The sequence below is a fragment of the Paroedura picta genome, chromosome 8, assembly GCF_049243985.1.
Source record: "Paroedura picta isolate Pp20150507F chromosome 8, Ppicta_v3.0, whole genome shotgun sequence".
NCBI classification, from domain to species: domain Eukaryota; kingdom Metazoa; phylum Chordata; class Lepidosauria; order Squamata; family Gekkonidae; genus Paroedura; species Paroedura picta.
Window position 1 is genome coordinate 94329874 of NC_135376.1, and position 17796 is coordinate 94347669.

Sequence of the window (17796 nt, forward strand, 5' to 3'; positions counted from 1 at the left end):
CTGAACACCCACCAGGCAGAAGCAAGATGGAAATGAGAATTTGGGGTGAAAAATGATGGCAGAGTTGAAATCTTCCAAATTATCCCTAGCACTTGATGCTTGTTGGCACACTCCATCAATAAATTAAATGACCCTTTGATGGAATGAAAATACTGGCCCCAAACCAGCTTATGCTAATTCTGATCCAGCCCCACAGAAACCAATTTACAGCTAACTGAAGTCCCACGGCTTTGAGAAGAACTTCCCACTGATTTGAATGATATTTAGTAATGGATTGGGGCTTCTATGTAAAAGGTGTGTGTGTGTGGGGGGGGGGTGGATAAAGAATAGGCCAGGAAAAAAGCTTCTATTGGTAGCTAACACAACGTTAAAAAAAATGATTTTAAAGGTTGAATATCAGGTCTGGGAGCCTTTCAAATCAACGGTGCAGTAGCCTGGAAAACAGAATGAAAATGGCAATCTCCTGTAATTCGCCAGTCAGCCATAATTTAGACTCACATTTTATATCCCTCTAAAAGGAATTGTCTCTTTCAAATGTTATTGGAATGTAACATTGTCTTACAAGTGTGAAAACAGAGTAATGGCAACCTGCTCCCCCCCCTTCAACCTGGCTGTATAATCCCCTTAGATCGTCCAATTCCTTAAAAGCTTGGCATTTGACACCTGCAAAGTCTTGCATAAGAGAAGAAGAACATGGTGAGGGGGGTGGGGAGAGTGTTTTATGCCTCCCCTCCTTTCATTGCAAATTAAATCCTGGCTCGATGCAATTAAAGACTCGCACTCTGGAACAGACTTTGGGACAGAGATGATTTCTTCAGACAGTAAACTAACCCGAGGCAATCGCTCTGGAGATCTCCCCTTGTTAGATTTCCTGACTGCCTGTGTGAATGCATTATTCCCTAGAGTCCATTCTCTTTTGCTGCTCCAGCTGGCTGTTGGGGGGCCCTAATTTTCTGTTTGCTGCCTCACAGGATGTTTGCTTGGATATAAATGAAAGTGACTGTGCATTCTCTACGGGGGTCAATTATGTTAACAAGCTTAATGGTCTGAGAACTGCTGAATATCTCAGGGAGAATGCTGGCCACCATCAACTCCCACTGGTTTGTCCTACCCATGTAATGAGATTCAAGCTTAAGAGATTGCTTTGGCATCTCCCTGACTGTTCTTTCCTTCCAAAGTACCATCAGAAGTGCCAAGTACAGCAACAACCCCAGGGACGTCCTGGATATGAATCATGAGTGGAGAAGTTGTTATACTGGTAGCAATCAATCAATCAGTCTGTCAGTCAATCAATCATTGATTATGGTCATGGACCAGCAGTATAAAACATACATTAGCAGAGAGGTCATAAGGATATCTATACACAATCTTCCCTGCTATGCTGGTAGAGGGGCAGGCAAAGACCTTCACCCATGACATTCTATTAGGGGTCTGCAGGGTGAGGCAGTGGGGCCCTTGGCGTCCACAATACCTTTCCAGGAACATGCAAAATGGTTTGTAGAAAGTGGACAGGCTGGATGTGGTTTTTGGTCAACAGGGCTCCTTTGGCCTCTGGAGATCTGATTGGCTGTGCAACACAAGGATCTCATTCACTCATGCAGTATAGTTGCATGCAGATAAGAAAGCATTGTTAAATGCTTTTTTTATTTGTAAAAGACATCCTGTCCAATAGAGCTTCTGCCAAAAATATTGAAAAGCTTCTTAAAGGTGCTACTGGACTCTGAATTTATTTCTTGAAGAGTTGTGCATGATCACACTCCCCAAATATTGGTAGTTGGCCTTGCCTTCTGTGGCAGCCATTTTGTCATTAACTCCACCTCCTGTAACAACTATTTTTGTGGTTGCACCCACCATCCAGTGTCAAAATTTCCAAAGGCACCTGCAGGCTCAAAAACAATTGCTAGACCTTGCTCTAGTAACACTTGGCTGATGGAGGTCCAGGTATAAGCCCAGTCACTGTCTAGGGCTAGGGAGCTGTTTTGGGAAAGCCCCCTTTTCAAAAGGGGTACAAGTACAAAATGGGTGAGATCTGTGCCAGTATTTTATTTATTTTTCTATTTGTATTGTGCCCTTCCCAAGGACTCGAGTAGAACACATCAATCACAGATGCGATAGGCATAGAAATAAAGTTTAATCATTTAACATTCTCAAATATTGATTAATTTAATATTACATTAATGAATTGCACAGAGTGCTTCCTTCTCCCTGGAGGGAGAGGGGGAATCATATAAAATGAACTGTTTAAGTGGATTTCTAGACAGGGAGGCCAGCAGATTTTAAAATGTTATTTTCAAGACCTCAACCATAGAACTGGTGCAACAGGTCCATCCTGCAAGTCCTGCAAAACTGTTTAAAGTCCTGCAAGGCCTAGATTTCACAGGTAGAGTATTCCAACAAGCAGGGCAAGGGCTGAAATCAATTTGGGGCTGGGGATTCTGAACAGGTCTTGTTCACTAGATCTTAACATTCATTGGAGAACATAGTGGAAGAGGCAGTCCTGCAGGTAGGCTGGTCCAAGACCATTTAGGGCTTTGAACGTAAGAACCGAAACCTTGAACCTCATTCAGCCTTCAGTCTGGACCAGTGCAGTTGGGAAAGCACAGGTTAAATGTGTGCTCTCCATTGGATTTTGGACCAGTCGAAGTTTCCGTAGCAATTTCAAGGACAGCCCTGCATGGAGTGAGTTACAGTAGTCTAGTGGATCACAGTGGATAGGTCACATGCCAACAGGTCAGGTGCTAGTTGCCGTGCCTGGCAAAAATGGTAGAAGGTCTGGCAGGCATCATTTGTGATCTGGACTTTCATACGCTCTTGATGATAGCTGAACCTGTCAGTTAGACTCTGTGAAGAGCTGGGAGTTGTACTGACTCACCTGAGGCATGCTGGCTCAGCAACAGCTGACTCAGCAACAGCGCCTTCATCTTAGCTGGATTTAACTTCAGCCAATCCATTGTGAGCTCCTCAAGCCAGTTTCTCCAGTCATTTCCTGTTCCTTCAAGAAATACAGGACAAAGCAACAGGCTGCATTCTATGCCCGTGTATCCTCAGAAAACCAGATGGAAGTTCTAGTTCCCACCACTGCTGAATGCCATTCCACAACCGAATCCTTAATACTATTTTGCTCCCTTATATATTTGGGAAACAGCCTCCGGGGAGGAGACTGTCCAGGGCCCTGTCCATCCAGGTCCACCCTGATTGGCCCTCCCCTTCCAGCTCCCACCCTCATTGCCTGCTAGAAGCCTTGTGGCTGCGGCCTCCATTGTTGCCCACGAGGAGAGAGGCAGTGACAGGGCTTGGCGGCCCGCAGTACGCTCCTGCAGGGAGGGAGTCGGGGAGAGTTTGTAGCCTTCCTGTGGACTGCAAAGCCCTGTCACTGCCGCTGGCAGGGGGGACACCTTTCCACTTCCTTTAGCCCGGGAAGCGCCGGTGAGAGGAGAGGAGAGTCCGCTTTGCGGGCCAAAGGGAGCAGCGGCCACCCTCTCACGCCCTCCTGCCAGTCGCCCCTTCCAAAGCCCATTTTTAAAATGGGCTTTGTTATTAGTTGATTAAATAAATCATAACTAAGCCAGCCAGTCAGTCAGAGATTACAAACCAACCCTGCAGTTTTTCTAAAGTATGTTTAGTGTTTGTGCAAGTCCACACTGGTGGTGGAAGTGCCATAAAGTCATAGACAACTGATGGCCAGCCTGTAGGGTTTTCCCAGGCAAGAGATGAACAGAGGTGCTTTCCCATAACCTGCCACTGTGTAGTGGCCCAGAACCTCCTTGGTCGTCTTCCATTCAAGTATTAGCCAGGGCAGTCCAGCTTGGCTAGGCAAGAGTTCCTCAAAGGTGGTTTGCCATTACCTGCCTCTGTGTGGCAACCCTGGGCTTCCTTGGTAGTCTCACATCTGCTCTGGTTAGTCCTCACTTGGAGCACTGTGTTCAGTTTTGGGCACCACAACTGAAGAAAGATGTAGACAAACTCGAGCATGTCCAGAGGAGGGCAACAAAGATGGTGATGGGTTTGGAGACCAAGTCCTATGAGGAAAGGTTGAGGGAGCTTGGTCTGTTTAGCCTAGGGAGAAGAAGACAAAGAGGCAATATGATAACCATCTTCAAATACTTGAAGGGCTGTCATATAGGACAGTGGTCCCCAACCTTTCTGAGGTTGGGGACCGGCAGGGCATCTGGGCGCGGTCCGCGGCCCGCGCAGGCCACGCCCACGCATCGGTCGCGCCCGTGCATCGGGCTTTTATCTTCTTTTATCTGAGAGGCAGCATTGTTTGCATTTTCTTCTTGGGGTTGTGTTTCTTTTAAAAGTTTATTTTTACAGTTCTTTCTTTCAGTGTTCAGTTTTACAGTTCTTTATTTCAGTGCTTTGTTCTGGGGGGGCACTGTAGTTGTAGTTAGAGTTGTCCATTCTCCCAGTTTTGTAGCTGTTGCACTTGTTGTAGTAGGTTGCCAACGTTGGGTACTGTTGCTCTGCTCTGGTTTTCTGGCCTGGGGGGCACTGTTTGGTTCTCCTGCCAGAGCTGTTCTCACAGAGCAGTTCTGTCAGAGCTCTATCAGGGTGTCTGGCATCAAGAGAGAAAGGGAAGGTGATTGTAAGCCGTTTTGAGACTCCTTCGGTAAGAGAAAAGTGGGGTACAAAACCCAGCAGATATTCATCCTATTGACTTTTCTGTATATGTTGGGGGGGAGACTGGATGGGAGAGCCTGTGATGATGGAGCGTTTCCCACCCTCGGCTTATATGCAAGTCAATATGTTTGCCCAGGTAAAATTAGGTGCCTCAGCTTATATGCGGGTCGGCTTATATTCAAATATATATGGTAATTTTTGTCTAAACATCCAGAAGAAGTTCCTGACAGTAAGAGCCGTTCCTCAGGGGAACAGGTTCCTTGGGAAGTGTTGGGTTCTCCTTCTTTGGAAGTTTTTAAGCAGAGGCTAGATAGTCATCTGACTGAAATGCTGATCTTATGAATTTAGGCAGATTGTAAGTGGGTGGGCAGGAAGGGACATAGCAGTGTTTGTCTCTTTGGCCCTTCCTTGCATACCCAGGGAATTGCTGAGGCCCCTGGGATGGTAGGTGAATTCCCTACAGGCCAGGCTGGATTCTGGAGGTTTTTGGTGGAGGGGGATCATTTGGGCATGAAATTGGGGCCACTGTGGGTAGTCAGGTAATTGTGAGTTCCTGATTTGTGCAGGGGGGTTAGACTAGATAACTAGTGATCCCTTTCCATGATCCTATGATCCCATGATTCTACTAAACAGCACCAACCCTGCTTAGCTTCCAAGATCTGATAATCCAAACAAGGTCATTTGATAATCTAGACTGGCATTACATCCCCGATGAGCTCCGTTCCTTCCCCAGCTGTGCTGTCCCCAAATTGTCCCCCCAAATCACCAGAAATTTCCCAAGCCAGAGTCGCTAACCCTACTTCAGGGTGTTCAGTTCTGTACTTCCTGAGGAGTGTTCCCATACCCAGCATCAATTTCTGCAGCTGTTTTACTTGCTCTCTCAGAGGAGACAGTGTCTCTCTACGAAGCTGAGAAAGTCCCAATACAGCAGGGGTAGTCAAACTGCAGCCCTCCAGATGTCCATGGACTACAAATCCCAGGAGCCTCTGTCAGCATTCGCTGGCAGGGGGCTCCTGGGAATTGTAGTCCATGGACATCTGGAGAGCCGCAGTTTGATTCCCCCTGCAATACAGCATCAGGCCACACTGATATTTCTTTGGGCATCCATTTTCTGAAGGGAGATTTCTCAGGACCTTGGCAAATTGCATGCAGGCAGCCTGGGCCACTCTAAGTGTGAAAAAGTCAGCTCAGCTGCTTTGATGGATCAGGGAACAGGAAGGTACAAGAAACGCCAAGGCAGGGTCAGGCATAAGCCTTGTGTCTCTGTTGGGACACTAATCACTCTCTCCAGCCCCTGGCAACGGAGCCAATTCCAGCCGGCAAACTGAAAAGTTCATTTCTCACATATCAGTAAATACCGACCAAACTCATCACTTCCTGGGAAGCACTTGGGAGGGAATGAGAAAATGAAACATGGCTCTGGAGCCGGCAGATAAAATTATATCTCTATTATGGGGAATTTGCCCGGGAAGTAATTGTGAGCAGTAGGCACTTCAAGAGTGACTCCGGTGGTTGTATTTAACGTACCAGTGTGTGAAAGATGAGGCAAAACAATACTGGAAAAAGACACATGGCAGCAGGGGGAGACTCTCATAAATCAATCAGTTCAGACAAAGCAATTTAAAGGCACAGATGAGCCTCATTCTCCAGTGACAAAAATTATGTTTATATAGGTTCTACCAGCGCAAGAGCCTATGCCTCACTCTACATGTGACTCACTCAAATTTTCCTCTTCATGTGACAAAGGAGCCAGTTGGCAGGTACCTGGAATAGCACCACACACCTAGCAGACCTAGTGAAATACAAGGGTCTTCCACACCAAGAAACCTATGCTCTGCTTTCTGCAAATTCCTCAAAGCAGTCATTGACAAATCACTCAAGTTTGGGAGCCATGTACAGAAGGTCTGCCTAATACATTCTTTAAGATGCAAGGTGAACACACACCCACCATCCACCCTCCCCGCACCACTCCTAGACCACAGAAAAAATAAGAAGAGTTGGTTCTTAGGTGCCACTTTTTTCTACCCGAAGGAGTCTCAAAGTGGCTTACAGTTGCCTTCCCTTTCCTCTCCCCACAACAGACACCCTGTGAGGGAGGTGAGGTTGAGAGAGCCCTGATATCACTGAAGAAGAAGAGTTGGTTCTTATATGCTGCTTTTCTCTACCCAAAGGAGTCTCAAAGCGGCTTACAATCGACTTCCCTTTCCTCTCCCCACAACGAACACTCTGTGAGGGAGGTGAGGGTGAGAGAGCCCTGATATTACTGAAGAAGAAGAAGAAGAAGAAGAAGAAGAAGAAGAAGAAGAAGAAGAAGAAGAGTTGATTATTATATGCTGCTTTTCTCTCCCCGAAGGAGTCTCAGAGCGGCTTACATTCGCCTTCCCTTTCCTCTCCCCACAACAGACACCCTTTGAGAGGTGAGACTGAGAGAGCCCTGATATTATTGAAGAATTGGTTCTTATATGCTGCTTTTCTCTACCTGATGGAGTCTCTAGGCGGCTTACAATTGACTTCCCTTTCCTCTCCCCACAATAAACTGTGATGGAGGTGAGGCTGCTGTCCCAAGTTTGAAGCTATGAGAGCCAAGAGGTGCTGTGTCACCAGGCCAAGCAGTGTGCAGCAGAGTGTGCCACCCCCAACAGAAGCCTGTGCCCTGCAGTGTCTTGTATACATGGAGGCTCACACACATTGCTCTGCTTATGGCAACATTAAAAAAAAGATTGCTGCAGCCCACTCCCAGCAGAAACTTGTGCCCTGCCAGTTCTTGTGTATGTGGAGGCGCATACATGTTGCTCTGCATACAGCATCATTAAAAAAAAACATTTCTCAGAGCAGGAAATGGAGAGGGGAAGGTGGGTGTGAGGGGGAAACAATGCTATCATGTGTTCCCCCCTCCGTATGGTCATCCCTGGTTGTTCATGATTGGGACGCACAATAGAGGGTGGTAAATCCACTTACCTGGATTTACCGCATCACACTTTAAAAATGGCTGAATCTCATCCTGGCCACTGGACAGCCTTAAGATGCAGGTGACGTCATGAAGAGGGGGTTCTAAAAGCCACCAACATTTGAAGGCTGTCCAGGAACATATTCCTCATGTAGAAATGGTTAAAGTTTTATGGTCCCACCTGGAAGCACGGACAGGTCCTCTGATGAGAACATGGCATTGCCTGCAAAGGAAGCTGAGACAGCTAGCCCAGAAAATGAAGAAGGGCCAGCTATTTCAAGTCGTGCTTATCAGCACCTGGGTCAACCAGGAACAAGTAGCAAGGCTTCTGAGAATCTTACAGCCTCCAAAATGGAGAGCACCTCAGAGTCTCCTCCTGGGAGCCAATGCTGGTGTCAGAGGCTTAGTGTTGCTTTACATGATAGATGCAAAGCAGCATGCCTACAAAACTAGTGCTGTGCAGACAACTCTGAAAGTGAAGTGTTCCCATGCAGGACTGCAAGCCTGATTTAAGCCTTGGATGGAAAGGATACTGTGTGGGAACAACTTGTGTTGCTCCTGAGAAAGTCTGCTTTTACTCCTGATTGGACTGGTAACCATGACCTTGACCTTGATTCCTCCTTGCTGGCATAATGTTTACATGGCTCTGATTTCTGATTTGCTCTCTGGACTCTCCGGGCTCTGCTAATCCTCTGGGTTTTGACTCATGGCTTGTTCATGACCCTGCCAATGGCCATTCCTTTCAGTGCAGCCCTGTGGCTGCAGGGAGCTAGTTCCAGTCAGAAACTGTACGTAGCAGCTGTTACAATTCAAGGCCTCTCTCCTGATCCAGCACTGTGCTTCAGCAGCAGCTCACCAGACCCCACCAACCAGCCCATAAGTAGGAGAGGATCTGCCATTGCCTGCCACTGTACAGCAACCCTGACCTCTTTGACACTGATGACCATCCTTGACCTCACAGCTAGTTTCAGAGGCACTCACAACAACAGAGCTCCTCTCCAGCCCAGTTACGGCACTGTCAACAACTCTGTTCCAGAATTGTTCAGATTCATAATGAGCTTTTGGTAAGGCTTTCAGGTATCTTTCTACCCTGGAAGACAAGAAAGAAAAAATATCTTAGTGGGAAAAGCTGGCACAGATAATGTTAGAAGACTATGGGATAAAAGGCAGGATTATTTACCGTCTGCAGTTCTGGTACAAGTTTACTATCTCTATAGGTATTCCTTCTTCATGGTTCCATCAGAAGCCCCAAGGTACTTCATACCTTGAGGGTTACATTGACCCTTGAAAACCAAGTTCCCTGGGACTAAATTCTGCCCTCCAGGCTGGCTTCCTGAAACATGACTTCTGTTAGATGGAAAACTCCTAATGTTTGCAGTGAAATCATGTTTAATTAGATTCTTGACTGAGACATAAATATCTTCAGGATATTTAACTTACCCTGTACCGTCTTTCACATAGATGTTATGGATAATTAGGCCACTGGATTTCTTGATTGCATCAGACTGCCAGGGTTGATGTTTTTATAACTGTCTTGAGTTCCCTGCTTTCTTTGCCTGGATATCTTAAACACTGCAGTTGTCAAGTTCCAGGTGGAATCTGGAGATCTGGAATCATAACTGGTCTCTGGGCCATACAGATCAGTTTCCATGGAGGAAATGGCAGCTTTGGGAGGTCCATCAGCTAACATATTTTGTCTATCAGCTAACTTATTAGCAGCCTGGGAGCTCCAGTAAGTAACTCAACAAACTGGGGATAGAAGCAATAACAGAATGAAGGTCTCTTATTACCGGCTGGTCTATCCAGAATTGCCCTGAAATAAGCACAACGTCTTCACATGGATCCATTTTTTCTCTCTCACCTTTAACCGAGAGATGCCAGTTTGAATCTCTGAGAGGAAAGGTGGGATATGGAATGGCCCACGGAGCACTGAGTGCTGATGGAGCAGAATGAATAATAGATGGATCCAGCCGGTAAATCTAATAAGAAACTTTACTTGTTGCCGCAGCGGAGATAATCGCATTCAATTAAAAATGAGAGATGATAAAACAAATACTTCAGATGTAAGCCTGAAGCTGTAAAATCTGAAAGCACTTTCAAAATTAATAACAACTTAGCAACACTTTTCCTGGCTGAGATGCAAGGGAAACGTAAAAATAATTACTGGTTTTCAATAAGGAGTTAATGGGACGGTTATGCATCCTCTGATAAACCATTCTGCTTTTAGTTTTAGCAAAAAGAGCATTGGACGCCAGCAGATGTGAACAGTGTATGAAGGTGCAAGTAGTCAGATTTCCCTAAGACATGTCTCAAAAGCTCTCCCAGTCCTTGCTTTGGGTTACCAACCTGGTAACCCAGGAATCCCCTGGAATTTCAACTGATCTTCAGATGGCAAAGATCAGTTCCTTGGAAGTGAATGGTTGTTCTGGAGCACATGATCAATGTAATTATACCCAGCTAAGCTTCTTTATCTTCCAAAACTCTGGCCACCTCAGGATCCAATCCTACATTTTCCAGGAAATTTTCTATGAGGAGTTGGCAGCACTAGTTTTTGCTATTGCTGCTATTCTTTCTTAGATGCACACATATTTCAATTCCTTCCTTCCTTCCCCCTCCCTCCCTCCCTTCTGTTTTTTTCATCCTACTATGGCTTGTTGGCATGTTGGAGCTCAAAGATTGAGCAGCACATATCTATTAAAATAAAAATACTATTAAGTACACATTAGGAAGATTAAAAACAACATTAAAACATAAATCACAATCTATGCATGTACAGTCTCAGTGGTTGCACATGGTATAACAGTAGATCAGATTAGTTTCAACCAAATGGATCTTCATCAGTGGTCAAATAAGCTATATGCACACTGAACTATTTTTGAACTTGGTTTACACATGAGGTTTACACAGAATGGAGGTTCTTGACTACTTTGATTTTTGATTGTGTGCTCCACGTCTGAAATAATAATAATATATATATATATACTAGAATTAAAGCCCATTGTAGCTGATATAACAGGTGCTAGCAGGAGGGGTGGGGAAATAGCAAAGAGAGATGGAGGTAGAAAGGAAGAGAGTGGTTAAGATAGAGAGAGATTGGCAGTGGGAAGAGTAAGGGGAGGGGTTGTCCAGTCTGTAAGGGCAAGAGATTGAATATGTGTGTTGTGTGGGAGGTTGTGGTGGTGTGACAAATGAGGGTGTGGGTGTGGAGAGATAGATGTAAAGAACCTGTGGTTTGGAATGTTCGTTGAGTGGGGGAGAGGACTGATCTTTGGGAACTGTGGCACGGTGGTTACAGGTGAGCTGTCCAGAGTCATGTCTTCAGATATGTGAAGGTAAAATCAGACTGGAGACTCTTCTTGGGGGGAGATTACATGGCAACCAATTCCTCGCAGTTCTGCATTCAACCTCATTCCCCTTCTTAATTAATGTTGTTTTTAATCACCTTAATGTGTACTTAATAATAGGTGTTTGTATTTTAATTCTGTTTACTCTACAACCCTCAGGTTTCTGACTTGTTTTTTCAGCTTTTGTTTTCCCTGCTGTTGGCAGTATTGAACCATAATTTAATGGTTATTTTTTGTTTTGAATAGTCGGACGGATATCAGCCATAAGACGAAGAGGATCTTTTTTAAAACTAGCACCATCCCCCAGATCATGAAACCCGCGTGGTCCAAAAGCCCCATGGAAGAGAGAAGAAGTGGACTTACTAGTTGCATTCAAGGCAGAGATTGTTTTTAAGGATTTCAGAGAAGAAGAATCTTGAAGCAAAAGGTTGGAGGGAGCCATGTGAGATGCTACCAAGGGGATTCCATGACTGACCTCAAACCTTCACAAATATTCTCATGTCTCATTGTGATAAAACGTCTGAATGAAAAGTCTGAAGATTTAATTTTAATGCCAAAAGACAGTGGGCAGACAGCACCTCCCATTTCCTCAGCTTCCCGGTAAAATATTAAATCCGATGTTTGATAAGATGCCAGGAGAGGTTCATTTTAATGGAAAGGAATACTTGTTAATATTACCTTTGTCAGTATACATTATTTCACCTCGACCAAACTAGGTGCTTTAGGGTGACATCGTCACTGGAGCTGATTTAATTCCATTTTAAAAGGGAGAATATGCAATTTTAATTCCATTTACTTAGGTACTGCCAATTTTGACTTGGAAGTGCCATAAAGTAAAGAAACAGACAAATGAGGTGACACAATTGAATATTGATAAGCCAATTTTTAATTTATCGAGGTTACCTAGAGGTGCCCTACTTGTTCCGCATGCCAATGAGACTCTCAAAGAGTCGAGAACCGACGAGACATGCCATGAAACATTCTCAAGGACTGCGGAGTGACAACATGCTGCTCGTACTATTGCAGCTAGAAACTGGTCATGGAAACCCAGAGACACATGATAACATGAGGCAGGAGGAGCACACTCACTATGTTTTCAGTTCTGTAAAAGGCTAAAGCCCAGAGAATCTGAATTCGCACAGTGACTTTTCCCTGCACCAATGTTTGTGTGTGTGACGTGTGTACAGAGAGAATCATGTGACATGTGTATGTGAGCATCATGGTTTGCACACTCAGAGAGAGCAGTAAGAAAATGTCAATTGAAGTCACAGGGGTTTATCTCACTTTTATTACTACTTGTACTACTTGCTTTTTCGTTCCTTTTCAGCTCTAAGCCAGCCTTTCTCAACTTTTTTACCATTGAGAAACGCCTGAAAACTTCTTCAGGTTTCAAGAAAACCCAGAAGTGGCATGAATCTCTGGATTAGAATTTCCCAACATCTGTGAGATCTAACAGCTCTGTGACAGCTCCAAAGTCTGAGGAATCTAATCATGAGAATAACTTCTGGAAGCAGACGAGGAATTCCTTTACTAGATCTAACTAAAAGTCAGAAGGTAATGAGCTAATTTTCACAGGATGATTCCAGCCTAGGTGCTAAAGCACCAAAGATTGGGAGAAGAGAAAAATACATTGCCAGTAGAAGATACAGCGGAGGACTATTGGCAGGCTCTGAAGGTCTCAGGATGGTGAATCAGGAAGCCATTTGTTAATTAGTTTGTTCTCACTGCTTAGAGAGCTCTGAGAAAACTGTGATTGGCCCAAAGTCATCCAGCTGGCTGTATGTGGAGGAGAAGTGGGGAATCAAAACCAGTTCTTCAGATTAGTGGTTGCCACTCTTAACTGCTACATCAAGCTGGCTCTCTGAAAGTCTTATTCTTAATCAGTCCCTTGGCCCATCAAAGTCCACCAAAGTCAGTACTGTCTACTCAGATTATCAGTGGTTCTCTGGGGTCTTGGGTCTCTCCAGGGTTTTTCACATTACCTTCTGCCTTGTCCAATTTAAATCAGAAATGCTGGGGATCGAGCCTTGCATGCAAAAGCAGATGCTACTCTCCTGAACTGCAGCCCCTCCCCAACATGGCTGGTGGTCTTTATTTTCCAAGGGGTGGAGGTGGGTAGTGCTGTCAAGTCACAGCCATCTTAGAGCAACTCAACAGGACAACCCATACTGCCCTGTATAGAACCCTGGATTTCCTTGTTGGTCTCCCATCCAAGAACTAACCAGGGTCAACCCTGCTTAGCTTCTGAAATCTAACAGGATTGGGCTAATCTGCTCAGGGTTTTCCATCAGGTAGGTAACTTTAAATAATGCCAGTAGCTACTCCTGTGGTTCAGTTATTTCAAACACAAGCCACACAAACTCAGTTGGTTCATGTAAAAATTGAACCAGATTTGAGAGGTTTCTGTCTGAAACAACTGAGCTACAGGAGCATCCTACTCCTGCAACTCAGTTGTTTCAGGCTCTAAATAGGTAACTCTTGGGAGCAGGCTACTCCTGCAGCTCTGCTAATTAGATGAGGACCAACTGAGCTACAGGAGTAGCCTGCTTTCTTGGGCAGCCAGCTTCACCTAGACTCAGGCTGATTTACATCCCAGTTTCTGTTCCCCACAGATTTTTATGGGAAGCAGAAAGCTTCCAGCCATTTAAACCAAACAGCTGGGTGAAGAATAGAAAGCCATCCAACTTTTCCAAGGGGTAGGTAACTTTAAAATAATGCCAGTAGGAGGAAAATAATGAGATCTGAAGTCTCTCCATACCCTGCAGTTTATAGTTCCCTCTGATCTATTTTTACCAGAGACCAATCTTCCATGGTTTGAAAGTCAATATCAAAATCTTGCATGATAGTTTCACAGTGTTGTGGCCAGCTGATCAGCAAATGCCTGCAATTGCTCCTCAAAGCATTTTCTTTTTGTCTCCTTTCATCTTGCCCATGCAATTTTTTAAAAGTGTAGAGGAAAAAAATATCCCATGAGAGTATTCACCCCAACAGGCATAAAAACAATATCAACTCCTCCTACAGAAGAAGCAGGAGCTTTAAAACACTTTCAAAACTTATTACTGAGGACTGCCAAGTAGTCAAATACGTCCTTTCCCCTACGAACCAGGGATAGGGATGCCAGACTCCAGCTCATCTCCCCTGGGGAAAATGACCACTTAGAAACTGGAGCGTATGGCATTATACCCCATTGGTCCCTCCCCTCCCCAAACCCTGCCCTCTTGAGGCTCCACCCCCAAAGTGTCCAGGTTTTTCCCAACTTGGAGTTAGCATTCCTAACCAAGGATGTCATTTTCCCCTCTAGATCTAGCCTTGGCATTTCCCTGAGGGTGGCAGGCAAGCTCCTGCCCCCTGTTTCCAGGTCCTACCAGGGCTCTTTACTCTAGTTGTAGCAAAAAAAACCTAGAAGCATTGCTTTCATTTTGCCACATCACTTTCCCTTTCCCATGTCACTCAACTCTGTTTTGCACACTTCCGTTATGCACAGGGATGGGTGAATTCTTGCAGCATTGTGATGTCACTACTGAGCACAAATTGAAAGGGAATATATGTATAAACTGAAGCTGCTTTTTTCTGAAACTGACCCTTCATCCATTAAGGCCAATATTGTCAACTCAAGCTAGCAGCTGTTCTCCAGGATCTCAAGAAAAGTTCTGGGGGATTGAACTGGGAATGTTCTGCATGCCAAGCAGATGCTCTGCCACTGAGCCATGGCCTCTCCTCTTGACATCATGGCATCAATACCCACCTCCAAAACATTCCCAAAGGTTTCTAGTGTTCATCTGGTAATGCTCTCTCTGTGTGTTGTGTCATCAACTCACTTCGTACTGAGACCCTACATCTTATTTTAGTAACAGATATATCCAAGTGGATAACTTAAGAGCAGCCACCAATCTAGAGGCCAGAACCATCTTGGGTACTTTCCTCCCAACCATTCTACGGTTATTTATATGATATGGTGGTAGCCACCTTAGAGTAGTTAATTCTCGATTGCTCACACCAACAGCCTATCCTATAGGTTTCTAATCTGTTGCCAAACCACACTGATATTGTTGAACAGCTATTGCTTTGCACTGAGGGAGGCTCCCTTAATTCGGAATAACTTTCATGAATTCCATTAGCAGAAAGCTTGAACTTCCTAATGAGTTCAGCAGCTAGAAAACGATGCTAACTTAAAAGAAGTTATGAACCCTATTTTTCTTCACTCCCTGCTAATTAAAAACAGGACTTTTAAATTCAGAATTTATAATGACTGGCTCTTTATTTCCTTCATACTTTTTGATTCTGAAACCAAAGGGCTTCAGTGCTGTGGCAAAAGGAAAGACTTAATGATGCATTTTCCTGTCTTGATGATAAAGGCTGAATTGTATGACAAACTTTACATCTGACGCTATTAGCGTCTTATTCCATGACAATGATTAACAAGGCCATTAATGAGAAATGTGCCCCAGAGCACATAGAAGAGATACAACATGATCTGAACCATGTTCCTCAGACCGAAAGAAAAACTCTCAACTGTACAAAGGTTAGTAGACAAAAAATCGTTATTGTGAAAGAGGATAATTGTCTTCGAGGGCTAACTAGATAGGACACCAGAAGACTCCCAGATCAAAATTTCCCTGTGTTTTTTTTCCTTTGAAAAGAATGGCAGCTACTTCTACTACTTTAGCTTTTAGAGAGCTAAAGGCTGTGATCTTATGCAGTGTTTGAGTCAGCCCTCGGACTGCACACAGCAGGACTTGCTTCTGAGTTACCATGTCCAGGATCAGACAGAAAGATCTTTTTTGCCTTTTTACCAAACACCTGAGAATTGGGGAAAGCAACAGCAGCATCTGATTCATTCTGTTGCTCTTTTGTGGGAATTTAAAATATGTAGGATTGCTTGAAAATGGCTGTAATAGCGATACTGTGTCCCTCAGGGATTTCTGGAATCAAAAGGCAGATTGAAAAATGAAATGAAAATAAATCCCTTATGATTTTATTCTTACACATGCTGCTTTTACTCTCACAAAGGAGTGAGAATGCATGTTTCTATTAGTCCATATTACTAATAACTATTTATTTTATTTATTTATTTATTTAGATTTTTATACCGCCCATTTCTTTGCAGCTCTGGGCGGTTTACATTGAACATTATATAATACAAATTACATGGAACGATGTATAGTACCAACAGTATGTAACATAAACTTTCATAAACAGCATGTAACATAAACCACATTATACATAACAATTAACAGTAACATTGGGGGTTGATTCTTTCATGGGTTGGTTCTTTCAGTCTGGGGGTTCAGCAGCTGTTCTAAAGTCCTATGCCCTTTACTCTAATGAGATCCATCTTAAACTTTTATAGTCTCTTGGGTATTACAGGTTAAAAGCACAGATAGTTGACATGATTTTGGAAATGACTACCCTCCTGAAAAAAGGATGAAATGTAACATCTTGCAATTTGATATTCTAGAATGTTACTGTAGTAAGGCTTACACTGGATACATTCTAGACTAAATCATTCCAAGAACCTAAAAACTGTCCCTAAGTTTTTGAATATGGGTTAGTCATAATGAAAAAAATGTTGCCAGGAAATGTTTTCAATAATTCACCCCACAAACGGCCAGGGCCTTGCGCGGGAAGATGCTTCCCTTATCCTTGCTGAAGACAGCACAGAACCACCCTAGGTTGGAAGAGCTGAAAAATGGAGAGATGTACAATGGTCACCTGGTGAGCTGTGACAACTGGATGAACATCAACCTTCGAGAAGTCATCTGTACCTCCAGGGACGGAGACAAGTTCTGAAGGATGCCCGAGTGCTACATCTGTGGCAGCACCATCAAATACTTGTGCATCCCGGATGAGGTCGTTGACATGGTGAAAGAGGAAGTGGTGTCGAAAGGCCGGGGCCGGGATGGGATGCAGCAACAGAAGCAACAGAAGGGGCACGGGATCGGCAGTGCAGGACGAGGGGTGTTTGGTGGCCGAGGCAGGATCCCTAGCAGTGGCCGAGGACAGCAAGAAAAGAAGCCCAGGAGGCAGCCAGCCAAACAGTGAGAGACAGCTGGTCCTCAGAGGATGCACTGGATTCCAGGACTCTGCTCATGAGAGACGGAGATGCTGTCTCCCCTTGTCTTCTTGTAAAGCAAATTCTAGATTCTTTGGTATTTTTTTCTCGTAAAGGTCCATAAATGATGGCTGACTATTCCCCCCAAAAAACACACATACACACATACACTCATAGCTTTTGTTGGTAATTTTAGATGAGGTTTGCAATTAGAAATAAAAAAAATCACCCCACAAGACACTATTAATAGATAGGCACAAACAAAACAACAACAGAACGCCACTTGGGATCACATATAGCTCTCAGCTCAAACTGGTTCAACACATCATTAACTACCATTAACCTATGTGGCCCATTTTGCATACACTGGATAATGCACTTCTGCTGCTGGATTTTCCTGTACAAAACAGGAACATCTACCTCTAAAGTGTATTGAAAGTGTGTTAAAATTGCATTATTCAGTGTATGCCAAAAGGGACAATAATGAAACTCCTTTTTCACAGGTGGGAAGCAAACCTTTTCTTGCCCACAGCCACCCTTCTAGCTGTAAACGACTTCTCGCCCACAACAATGCCATTCACAGCATGGATGCAGACACTGGGACTAGTGCCTGTAACAAACCAAGATGCCAGCTCTGACAATACAATAACCTGGCCTAAATATACCTGCCAACTCAGGTTCATTCACTTGTTCATCTTACAGCATTGAATATGTCAAATATTCTCCTAATCTCTACATTAAACAAAAGGGTCAGTCCTGATGCAAAAGAATAGATGGACATAAATCCAGCATTAAAAACGAAAAGACTAAAAAAAAACACACCATCGGAGAAC

The 17796-nt window shown here is 44.2% G+C and overlaps 1 long non-coding RNA gene and 1 pseudogene across 2 annotated transcripts in view; both read left to right on the forward strand.

The window, feature by feature from the left end:
* LOC143842705 (uncharacterized) overlaps window positions 1-17796 on the forward strand; it is a 43507-nt gene that overhangs the window by 15812 nt on the left and 9899 nt on the right. Inside the window, exon 3 of one of the 2 annotated variants that reach the window (XR_013233308.1) lies at window positions 11158-11523. The exons of the other annotated variant lie outside the window; for it this stretch is intronic. This is a non-coding gene — a long non-coding RNA (uncharacterized LOC143842705). Of the gene's footprint in view, window positions 1-11157; window positions 11524-17796 lie in introns of those variants that run through there. 2 annotated transcript variants of the gene reach the window in all.
* Window positions 16534-17470, forward strand: LOC143842704 (U6 snRNA-associated Sm-like protein LSm4 pseudogene; annotated as a pseudogene).